The following is a 13256-nucleotide window of genomic DNA, read 5'->3' on the forward strand; positions in this document are numbered from 1 at the left end:
GGGAATGTGTCACCTTTGTGTGCGAAACAATATACGCTGCCTCCCCCCAGATTTTCTTTATAGAGGCGACATAGAACTATATGAGTGCCCTATTAAATTTTGGAATTATTCCGGGTTCGTTTGGCCTTTTTTATACATTAATTGAGTTTCTGGACATTTAATGTGCATAATCCAAATTTGAAATGCAAGCACATGTTTCGGTGCACCAAAGTTGGTTGAAAAATCACATGTGTGTCCTTGTGTGAATTTCTAGGTCCCATGCAAGAAGTGGGAATGAAATTCAAACATCTGGGCGTCGTGACTCGACCGAGAACATAGAGAAACTTGGTTTTTAAATTCATGTAAATCCAAAACTCACCTGGAAATCATGAAACTTGGCATGGTGTCATGTCATGGCACTAACATGCTGTGGTAAAAAATTGGGCCAATTTGGAACAAGATTTGGTATAAGCTTCTTGCAAACCAGAGCTTCTCTCAAGAAGGCTCGTGGTTCTGAGAGGGAACGTGTCACCTTTGAGTGTGAAACGATATACGCTGCCCCCCTTGAGTTTCTTTACAGAGGCAACATAGAACTACATGAGTGCCCTGTTAAATTTTGGAATTATCCAGGTTTATTTGGCCTTTTTTATACATTAATTGAGTTTCTAGTCATTTAATGTGCCTAATTCAAATTTGAACTACAAACACATGCTCATGTGCACCAAAGTTGGTTGAAAAATCACATGTGTGTCCTCGAGTGAATTTCTAGGTCCCATGCAAGAAATGGGAATTGAATTCAAACATCTGGGCATCGTGGCTCGGCCGAGAACATTGAGAAACTTGGTTTTAAAATTCTTGTAAATCCGAAACACGCCTGAAAATCATGAAACTTGGCATGGTGTCATGTCATGCTACTACCATGCCCTGGTAAAGAAAAATGGCCGAATAGGAACAAATTTTGGTATAAGCTTCTTGCAAACCAAAGCTTCTCTCAACAAGGCTCGTGGTTCTGAGAGGCAACATGTCACCTTTGAGTGCGGAACAATATATGCTGCCCCCCTTGAGTGTCTTTACAGAGGCAACATAGAACTACATGAGTGCCCTGTTAAATTTTGGAATTATTTCGGGTTCGTTTGGCCTTTTTTATACATTAATTTAGTTTTCGGTCATTTAATGTGCATAATTAAAATTTGAACTACAAGCACATGCTCCCATGCACCAAAGTTGGTTGAAAAATCACATGTGTGTCCTCAGGTGAATTTATAGGTCCCATGCAGGAAATGGGAATGAAATTCAAACATCTGGGCATCGTGGCTCGGCCGAGAACATTGAGAAGCTTGGTTTTAAAATTCTTGTAAATCCAAAACACGCCTGAAAATCATGAAACTTGGCATGGTGTCATGTCATGGTACTACCATGCTATGGTAAAAAAATTGGCAGAATAGGAACAAGTTTTGGTATAAGTTTCTTGCAAGTCGGAGCTTCTCTCAAGAAGGCTCGTGGTTCTAAGAGGGAACGTGTCACCTTTGTGTGCATAATTCAAATTTGAAATACAAGCACATGCTCCAGTGCACCAAAGCTGGTTGAAAAATCACATGTGTGTCCTTGGGTAAATTTCTAGGTCCCATGCAAGAAATGGGAATGAAATTCAGACATCTGGGCAACGTTGCTCGGGTGGAAACATTGAGAAACTTGTTTTTTAATTCCTGTAAATACGAAACACGCATGAAAATCATGAAACTTGGCTTGGTGTCATGACATGGCACCAACATGCTATGGTAATTTTGCTGTCTGATTTGCGAAGGCGAACACATTAACAATCAACAAAGTCATTTTGGAACAAGTGCTGTCACGTTACAATCGGAAACACAAGTATTATTGAAATCGTGGGCGTTCTATTTACCATTTACGTGCCGCCATGTGTCCCCTTTTTTTATTAGCTAGGAGGCGCCGTGCAGGGTAGCTATTTGAGTGCGGGAAGCGTACGATCAGACCCTTGCGCATGCTTATCGGAAGGAGAGCCCTTTGACCTCCATCTGCCATAAACCTATCTCCCAAGGTCTCCATTAATGCCTCTGTTTAATGGCGTGGCGATGTCTCACTCGACTAAGATTTAAGAGAGAGAAAAGAAAATCTGAAAAGAAAATTTTGCACGGATCTTGATGTAAGATCCGATGGACCTATATAGCAAGACCGATGAATATATGTAAGGACGACGAGAGTGGATAATAATTGTCTTACATAATTAGGAAGATAATTAAAAAAACCACATGCGGCTACGCCCAAAATACACAAGGGCAAAAGAGGAAGGAAGACACATATAATGATCTGGCTCGCCGATCTGTACTTTATTTATGCACTGCAGGTCGTGGAGACTAGTTCTCGTGGCGGGCGATGATCTCTTTCATCAGTTTCATGTCCTTAATACGCTGCTTGGCAGCATCCATGGATTCCTCCACCAGCCTGTTGCGCTTGATGCGGAGCATGGCATTCTCGTCCATAAGTTTCTTGATGATGACGCCCGTCCTTTGCAACAAGGCAACGGTCTCCTCCTCCTGCTTCGCCCTTCCGGCGATCTTCGCCCTCTGTAGGTCGAGCTCGCCCCGGAGCTTCGCATTGTCCTCCCCTAGTTGTTGGATGACGCCGGTAGCCTCTTCTTGCAACCTCGCCCAGCCGGAGATCTGATCCATCTGGCTATGGACCATCGCATGCATGCGCCTGTAAGAGTCCTCGCCTGCCTACAAGAAATTTTCCCAGGCCGTCGCGGTGCGACGGTACCTCCGTGTTGCTTCAGCGGCACGGTGGGACATCTCTGCTGCTTCCGCGGCATGGCCGGACCAGTCTGCTACATCGAAGGCGCGGCGGGACCCTCGTGCTGTTTCGGCAGCGCAGCGGGACCTCTGTGCTGCTACTGCTGCACGGCTGGACATGTCGGCTGCTTTCACGGTGAGGCGGGACATCTCTCGTGCTTCCTCTTCCATGCTCGCCTCTCCCTGGTGGAAATCTCTCGACCCAGAACTCACGCTGGCCGTGGCTTGACTGACTTTATAGTTTTTTGTGGATGAGGAGTTGAGGAGGAATGTGCAGTCATCTTGGCATAGTAGTATTTAAAACCGAGTACTACTAATGCGCTCCTAAGCGGGAAACCGTTTAGGTTGTGATCGTGTGAACAGGTTTGCAATTAAATATAGCGTGGTAGTAGTAGTAATTTGGAATGTGATGAGACGCGCTCAAAATTTATTGACGGTTCTAGTTTCGAAGTGCGGCACTATTCCAGGATGGCGTAACGTAGGCACGTGTTCTCGGTCGTGGTGTAGCATATGCCATGGTACTAGTTCTTTTTCTACTGTTGTGTACATGCAAAAACTGGCACCGTCAGATACATATCTTACGCTTGGCGTTCGACAAGAATAACCTCGTGGTGAGCTATAGACTATTCTTTTTTTCAGACGCATTATACCTATCTCCCGGGACTTCTCGCACGCACCATCACTGCTCCCTAGGTCGATGCCACACACATAAACTTGTACTCCGAGTTTAGTACGTTATATAGGAAGAGAAGAGGTGCAGACACGCACTCGTCCTCTCTCACACACGCATCTGTAGCTACGAATTGTAGTGTTCTCAACCATCCGATTGGCTGTATCATAGGTTTCACGTTGCTCCTTGGCCTTGACATTGAGAAGTTTAAAATGCGGAGGCTAAGATGGAGGCGCGAGGTTTTGGTTAATGTGTGGGCCGCACACGGCACCAACACGACACGAGCTTCATCTGCCTGGTGCGCATGCAGTCGGGTGAGTTGTCCAAGTATAGACACAACCAGGCCCTCATTGGTACCCGTGCCTCGACTTTGGCTGGTCATAGTGGAGATTAACATAGACTAGTTACTAGCCTATGTTACTAGTACCTTCATAGTGGGTAGTGTCATACACTGTATGTGATAACATAGTATTACATGTCTTCATTTATTACTTTGTAGACTCATTTTGCATTGGAAAGCGCTATGTGATGGTAACATATTAGGCTAGACATAGTGGGAGTAACTTAACTACTCCCTCCATCTAGGTGTGTAAGTCACCTTACGAAAACGAAATAAACCCTAAACACTTAGGCACGGTAATTAACTCCCTTCTCGTCTCTTGTTTCATGACATATCAACCAATAAGAGATGTGGGCCGTGCATGCTTTTAGTGACTTGAGACTAACAAACATGACATGCAATGGTTAGTTCATTGCATGCAATGCTATTAATTAGCAAAAAGACATTAAGTTCTCTAGTTTTTCCCTCCACCTTGGTCACGGTGCACAACCTAAGATGACTTATACACCTAGACGGAGGGAGTAGTAACATAGCACACTTCAAGAAAATTCTGCTTATGTGGCAAGTAATTAATAAGAGGTGGTAACATAATATGTTATTGTAACATAGCGCTTTCCAAGACAAGATAAATGAAGCCATCTATGATACTACTATTATGTTACTTTGCATTATGAAGGTAACTTAGACTAGTGTCATATGCATAACACTAGTCTAAGTTACTCCCCACTCTCTATTTGCCTCTCTCCTCATTAATTACTTGCCACCTCATCATTTTTTCTTATGTGGCATCTATGTTACTACCTATGTTACTCCCACTATGACCGGCCTCATGCGCAGAGAAATTAGGATTGGAGGGAGTACTACTAGTAGTACTATTTTGATGTGTCGCGTCAACTCGCACAAGTATGCAACACTTCTTGAAGAAACAAGCATATAAGCTATTGTACTTACTTCTTATAAGCAGTTATACTTCTTACCTAAAGGATCTTTATATCCAACAGACACAAAATATCCGTTCGACTGTTGGAAATTACTTTAACTGCTGATATGATGTCGAAGTAATTGCTGCATCGCCAGCAAAGCCCGCCATCTCTTAAGCTAAAGTAGACCGAGTTGACCCCTATACACGCAAAGGCAGGAGCAGTAAGTCAATGAAGCTGCGTCCTCCCTCGCTCATGAGCGTGGTGGCTGGCAGGACTAGGAGAAGCTTTCGTTTGCTACACACTCTCCCTCCCGCACGCGGTGGACGTGCAGCAGTTCAATCGGTGTCAAATGGCCAGAAGCATAATGTAGTACTCCTCCACTGCTGTAGTACTCCATCATTGTTCGACTTACCAAAGAGGCGAAGATCCAAGCGCAGCCCGGACGCTCGTGTGGCAATTTCATGTGTAGAGTAGTCTAGGATAGCGTGTACCGTGCCTGTAAGCTTTAAAATCGTTGGGGTCGGCTCCATGTTTTTTTAATTAAAATAATCTTCTGGCCCTACCTGTCATCTTGGTGATTGTAGTTTGCATGCTCATCTGGTCAAGACAGGAATATATATTTTAATTTGTGGTGGGGTATGTTAGAGGTTGCAGCAAATGGACTATTGTACACTGCGGGTATGTCAACTCATACAACGAGGAGAAGCTTGATTTTACTACTCGTCTTCTCCCTCGCCCATGCACGCAGTGGCTCGCAGACGAGGACGGGCTTTTGCTTATAGTAGTACTACAACAAGCTATCCCTCCCGCTCGCGGTGGATGGACATGCAGCAGTGGATTCGATACTGTAGAAGCAGAAGTAGTAACATAATTGTTCGTCTTCTCGAAGAGGCGAAGAGCCAAGCGCAACCCTAACGTGGCTGTTTCGAACCTTGGAGCACGCATATAGCCAGGCTCTTGCATGAGACAAAATTGCTATGTGAGCCCACTATTACTTGCTAGTATAACCCTGTAAACCAGAAAGGAGTATTTTCCTTTCTAGAGATTTCAACAAGTGACTAGACTACACCGAGACGGACTACATATGGAGCAAAATGAGTGAATCTACACCGTAAATAAATATGTAGTTCTCTCGTTTTCCTCTCCGCCTTGGTCGCGGTGCACAATAGGCACCATAGGCACCTCATCATCAATCAGAACGTCCCTGACACACGATAGACATGAGCGGCAGTCGCCTCCATAGGGGCTTGAGGCCCTGTTTGGTTCATAAGTCCTAGGACTTTTTCTAGTCCCAACTAAAAAGTTCCTAGTCCCTAGTTTTTTAGCTAGGTTAGAGCAAACTAGCTCAAACTAACCCCTCATGTTTGGATAATTTGAGGTTATTTCAACCCAAACTAGCTCTAACTCAGGGATCCAAACAAAGAGCAGTAGTACTATACATGCTACAGTCTAGACCGTCGCACATTATTTTTTATGGCCATATCAGCACATTGTTTTCTACTGCTGATTCACTGGGCTACCGTGGTTCACACTCCTCTGCCATGGTTCGCACTCCTCCTATGTACTTCACCGACATGTGGGAGAGACAGCATCCGGGTCGACGTGTCATGCACCAGATTAGAGTGCGGAACGGAAGGGGGGCATCACCCCGGTCTTACCGCCAGTAATTCATGACTATAGTGAGTAGTCATATCACAAGTCTTTCCAGTAGTAACGCGCCGTCAAATCAGACAGCCCGACCTTTCCAACAGTAAGTAAGTTGAATCCGCTACTCCCTCACCCTCTTCGCCTCTCTGTTAAACTGCCTACACAAAAACTGCCGCACGTACTGCCCGGGAAAAGCCCCGCCCTCAACTTTTAACTATGCGAAAATAGTTCGAGCTTGTTCGTTCTATATAAATACTAGTATTATATGTTTATTAACTCGTGGGGTTGGTTAATGAATGGAGGGCCGGGCAGCACAAGTGAACAATACTACTACTACTACTACTACCTCCGTCCTAGTTTATTGGTCCCCATTGTATATTGTGTCAAATTTTGACTATAGATTCGAATCTAGGACTTGGTTCAAACAACGAAGAAAGGGGGGAAAGTTGTAGCATGAATCTAGGACTTGATTCAAAGAGGAAATAATATGGTGAAAGTAGTAGAGATCGGATACCCAACCAGTCTCTTGGTTGAAATGGGAAATAATGGGAAAACGCAGTACAACTGGATAAGGAACAGATCTATTATTGGTTAAAAAAGGATAGAAAGTGGCGGCTGGTGGACAAGTCAACAGAGGATGTCCAGGATTAGATTTGTTGCCCTCGCATAGTAAAAGGTCTCCAGGATTAGAATTGCTGCCCTCACATAATAAAAAGTCTCCAAGATTAGATTTGCTACCCTCACATAGTAAAAGGTCACTAGGATTTGAATGCTGCCCTCACATTGTAAAAGGTCTCCAGGATTAGATTTGCTGCCCTCACATAGTAAAAGGTCTCCAGGATTAGATTTGCTGCCCTCACATAGTAAAAGATCTTCAGGATTAGATTTGCTGCCCTCACATAGTAAAAGGTCTCTAGGATTAGATTTGCTGCCCTCACATAGTAAAAGGACTCCAGGATTAGATTTGCTGCCCTCATAGAGCATGAACAAACTCGGCACCACCACTTTATGCCTCCTTGTAGGTATATTGTGCTGATGCGTCCACTGTTGCATGTCCTTAAACCAACCTTTTGCTGTTGTTAATGTAAGGGCGCATGTAAAATGAAGCGATCAAAGTGTTACCTTAGGGACATGTCTAACCAGTGTTATTGTTAATCTAATGCCTCCAGTGATATGATGCAATTAAACTGTGTTACAAATGGTACTCCTGCTGTTTTCCCCGGTGTGATAAGTAAGTTGCTCCTTTACGCTGCTGAGTATCCTGGTGTCCCCACGGTCCCATGCCCTTAAACCAACTCTTTAGCTGTTGCTGATTTACTGTATCTGGTAAACAAGCAATGCCACGATTAAAGTAATCCCATATTTGACGAATGTCATTGTTGATCATAAAGCTTCCGGTAACATGAAGCATTGCTGACGTTTTAAAATTTCTACTGTCCTTGCGTGATTGCCATGAACATAATTAAGATGCTTCTTTTCATTTCGTGTATGTTTCGTATATTATTATTAACCAGCAACAGTTTACTTTCTATCTTTTTGTGCAGATAGGGATATCCATTTCACCTTGTTGCTATTGTGACCTTTTGGTGAATGTCGGGACCCCGATCCTAAGTCACACCGATCTAGCATGTAACACATCATATCACCTTGCGGCCTCACGCACGGTATCCCACGGGTGCCACCTTACCTGGCCCGGGACCGTTTGCGCCTTTTGGCTCACGTATATGACAGTGTCGCTAGCATCCATATGACAGAGAACCCGGGCCGACATGACTAGTCGTGAACCCATAGTGGCACTAACTTACAGGGACAGGCATACATGAATCAACCTCGAGCATGTCGGTCAACAGCATATGAATCCGGGCTGTAGCAACTGGGCTAACAGGACTCCGGATGTCTCCGCGTGACATTTCCTCGAAGGGATAGACACAGGAACAAAGTGACTCACATGCCGGCCAGTCTAAGTATTCCGGAGCAGTAGTGCTGGGCTGGCAGGACTCCGGTAAACCGGGCTGTAGCGGACTACCAAGTCTCAGTGGAAGCACTAGACTACATTTCCCCATAAGAGAGGCTACCAAGGATAAACAACTAGATTGTCGGATCCCACACATAGCAATACACGTCACACATACGCATAACATGCAAGTATGTGCTGCACAACATGGCATCACAACATAACTCAAACTCATATAGATAAAGGGCCGGAAGAGCCACATAGCATTCAATACAAACAGGGGTCTCATGACCCATCATTCAGGGCATACAAGCAACGGAAGCATTACATGTCTAAGTACAGACAACTACAAAAGGAAAAGACTAAGAAGCCTAACTAAACATGACCCTCCCAAGGGTACAAGATCGTAGCTGGGATACAAGCTACTCGTCGAAGTCACTAGTGTAACCAACTGCAAAACATAAATAAGCAAACATGAGTACGAAGGTACTCAGCAAGTCTTACATCAGAACTATCTACATATGCAACATTATCAACAAAGGGGGTGGTGGAGTCTTAACAACAGCAAGCTAGCTCTGACTCAGTGGCTAACCTATACTACGAGTATCAGAAACTTCTTTGAGGTGAGAAGACACACACGAGTCCACATATTCACCATATCAATACTCCACTATGGATCTGTTCCTGTCTCCCTACGAGAAGGCCATCCCTAGCACTCACGCTTATCTTGCGGATTTTAGAGTATCCACTTCAAGTTGTCTATGTACTACATAAGTCCTCCAAGTTTCCATATCCGAGGAAAACAGTTATTCGAATAGATAATGTTAACCCTGCAGGGGTGTACTTCTTCACACACACTCTCGCCACTTATCGCCCTGTACACATCATGTACCTCGGCAACCTTCAAGCGGAAGCCGGGCGAGGGTGTCGACCATGACCTGACTAACCACACCAGTCTCTCGTCCAGGTTTATTGCCTATTCGAGTTCCATCCGCAAGGAATTCCGGCCAAAGTCTCCAGTACGGCCCCAAACGATGTGTGCATGGTTCCCAAGCCCACCATCCAGGTGCCACTTGGTACACCGTGCCATGGTGCCTAGTCTATCCCAAGCCCGTCCCGTCAGACACCACCTGGTAGACAAGTAGCACTACCTACAAACGCCAGAAACTAGTTGCAACTCCTGGACAGAGATCAAGTGGATTAATAAGCCGAGAGGGGCCGGATAACCGGAACCCAATGTGTGGTAGTAACTGGACTTGGATAACATACACAGAACTCAGTGCTTGGGACGGTTCCAATGAGACAACCCACCATGTACTCCTACATGGCCTCTCATCGCTACCTTTACCAAAACGTGTTCACACACTTAGCCTTTATCGATAGGACATGTTCACCACTCTGATTCATTCCCGATGAATCAGACCTAACACAACTCTAAGCATAGCTGGCATAAAGAAAACAAGCATGGATGAGTAGGCACATCAAGGCTCAAGCAACTCCTACTCATGCTAGTGGGTTTCAACTATTTACTGTGGCAATGACAGGTCATGCAAAGGAATGGGTTAAACTACCGCAGCAGAAAAGTAGCAGTTGAATCATTGTTGTCCTAATGCAGTATAAGGAGCAAGAGCGAGAGAGTGGGATTTATTGGAATGCTCAAGGGGGGTTGCTTGCCTGATAGAACGACGAAGGGGTATGGCTCCTCTGACAGGTACTCGGGAACACCTTCCGGAGTGGAACCTATCGAGAAGAATCGGTGCCGGCGATCAACACACAAACAAATGCAACAAAATGATGCATGAACATGACATGTGCAAATGCTAGTGTTTGGGCTAATGCAAGATGCTACCAAATTGGTTGAAGCCCATTTGAATCAAAGATTCAAATGTAAATTCAAAATGAAGCATTTAAAATGCCCATATTATGTTTTCACTTATACAGCATGTATAAGTTGGTTCTTCATGCATGAAGCTGGCATAAATGGATTCCTTGCATTTTTCTGATAATTTTTCATATATAAATTATTTCATTCTGAGCTACGGTTGAATTATTATGATTTTTTGAAGTTTAAGCAATATTCTGGAATTTCCTGAGTTAAAATAATTCCAGAAATCAATTATTGCGTCAGCTTGAGGTCAGCACTGCGTCAGCAGGTCAATTGGGTTGACCCAGGTCAAACCTGACCAGTGGGACCCACTGGTCAGTGACTAACTAAGCTAACCTAGTTTAATTAGCACTAACCTAGGTTAAACTAATTAGTTTTAAACCTAAAGTAGATGAATTAACCAGGTGGGGCCCGCATGTCATAGACCCAGGGGAGGTCAAATCCCCTGGTCAACCGGGCAAACCTGCCGGCGGCTCGACGCCGGCGACGCCAGACGCGGCGGCGCGGCACGGAAATGCGCTACAGGGTGCCATTTGGCGCGCGGAGCGCAGCTACGGGGTGCTGGGACTTGCGCGCATCCAGGGAAGCACACGGCTGGGCGTGGGGTGGCCGGAATCATGGCCGGCGACGAAGTTTGCGGTAGCCGGAGTTTGGCCAGGTGTGCGCGGGGTGTTGTGGGGCACGGCAGGAGCTGGGAGCGGGTCCGCTCGACTCGCCAGAGTGCACTGAGTGCAACGGCGAGCTCGGCTGTGAGCTGCGGCGGCTATGGCCACGACGGCGAGGGGCTGCGGCGGCGATGGCTTCGGTCGAGGTGGAAACAATGGCTGCGATGTGGGAACGAGGGGGAGAAGAGGGGGGAAATAGGGAGATGCTCACGGCGATCACGCGAAGCAGCACGGCGGGCTTGGGGGAGGCCTGGTGACGGCGAATCGACGGTGGTGGACGGCGGAGCCCGAGGTGGAAGACGATGGTGATGGCGGCATTCCAGGGCATCCGGCGCCGTGCGTCTCGATGAGGAGGCGTAGCCCACAGCGGCGGAGCGCGTGGACACGGCGAAGGGGCGAGGGGACGGCGGAGAGCGCGTCGGCGGTGATCTGCGGCGACGGCAGTGCCTCGGCTGTCGCCGGAGAGGGTGACAGAGGAGGAGACGGGGACGAGGGAGAGTGAGAGGGGGTCAGGGAGGCTGCATGGCGTCTCCAGGGACGTCTAGAGGGAGGCGGCAAGCAGGAGGTGGCCGAACGTGCGTTGGCGTGCATCGGCCATGCGCTCGGCGTCCTCCTGGCGCGGTGGAGAAGACGACTAGCAGGGCCGGCCAGCTGGGCCGCATAGTGCCAGGCCTCAGGTAAGTGGCCCAGGTAAGGGTTTTTCCCTTTTTTGTTTTCTTTTCTATTTCTGACATTTGTTTTTGACTTAAAATAAATACTAGCACAAAATAAAAAGGTTGAGATTCCTTGTGACCACTAGTTATAATATACCAGAGGCCCTCACCAAATTCCAACATTTTTGGAGCCTTTAAAATATTTATATTATTTTAAACAGCTCCAATTCAAATATGGGTTCATTCCAAAATCCAAAATGTTTAGCAAAAATGTGCATCACCTCTGGTTGTTGTTTGCAACATTTTGCAAAGACCATGAACATTTTTGAAGAGCATTTTGGGTTTATTGAAATTCCAATTTTAATTTGAACCTATTTGAATTTGCTTTGGTGCTAGGGTTTGAAACATCCCCATTTCAATTTCATTTGAAACTTAACATGATGCACAAAGCAAACCTAGGTCATACCAGAACTAGGGATGTGACAACTCACCCCCACTCGAAAGAATCTCGTCCTGAGATTCAGGAGTCGGCGGAAAGAAAGCAGGGTACTCAAGTCGAAGATGATCTTCTCGCTCCCAAGTAGCTTCTCTCTCGGAATGATGAGACCACTGAACCTTGAGAAACTTAATGTTATGACGTCGAGTGACACGCTCTGCTTGATCCAGAATGCGAACGGGGTACTCTCGATAAGTGAGGTTATCTTGGAGATCAAGCGTTTCGTGGTCCACTCCGCGGATGGGATCCGAGAAGCAACGCCTGAGTTGAGAGACGTGGAAGACATCATGAACTCGAGAAAGATGTGGGGGTAGTTCCAACTGGTAGGCAACCTCTCCTCGTTTAGCGAGAATGCGAAAAGGACCAATGTAACGAGGAGCCAACTTGCCCTTGATACCGAAACGATGGGTACCCTTCAAAGGAGTAACCCGAAGGTAAGCCTTGTCGCCAACTTCATAAGCCACTTCCTTATGACGACGGTCATACTGGCTCTTTTGACGAGATTGGGCTGTTTTCAAATTCTCACGAATGATGCGAACTTGCTCTTCTGCCTCCTGGATCATATCCGGTCCAAAGAATTGTCTTTCACCGGTTTCTGACCAGTTCAAAGGTGTTCGACATCTTCGTCCATACAGAATCTCGAAGGGTGCTTTCTTAAGACTGGATTGATAGCTATTGTTATAAGCAAACTCGGCGAAAGGAAGACACTTCTCCCAATCCATACCGAATGAGATAACACAAGCTCTAAGCATGTCTTCGAGAATTTGGTTGACCCTTTCCACCTGACCACTTGACTGAGGGTGGAAAGCGGTACTGAAAGAAAGATGGGTTCCCATGGCATTCTGGAAACTTTCCCAGAAATGAGAGGTGAAAAGACTGCCACGGTCTGAATTGATCTCTAGTGGAACACCATGGAGTGACACTATTCGGGAGATATATAAGTCAGCGAGCTGACTAGCAGTGATACTCTCTCGAACAGGTAGGAAGTGAGCCACTTTGGAAAGACGATCAATGACTACGAAGATAGCATTATTTCCTTTCTTGGTCCTGGGAAAGCCGGTGATGAAGTCCATACCAACTTTGTCCCATTTCCACTCGGGAATAGCTAAAGGTTGAAGGGTGCCAGCAGGTCTTTGATGCTCTGCCTTAACGCGACGACAAACGTCACAGTTGGCAATATACTGAGCGATTTCTCTCTTCATCCTAGTCCACCAGAACCTCTGGCGTAGGTCCT

This window comes from Triticum aestivum, chromosome 2A (assembly GCF_018294505.1).
Source record: "Triticum aestivum cultivar Chinese Spring chromosome 2A, IWGSC CS RefSeq v2.1, whole genome shotgun sequence".
Lineage (NCBI taxonomy): Eukaryota > Viridiplantae > Streptophyta > Magnoliopsida > Poales > Poaceae > Triticum > Triticum aestivum.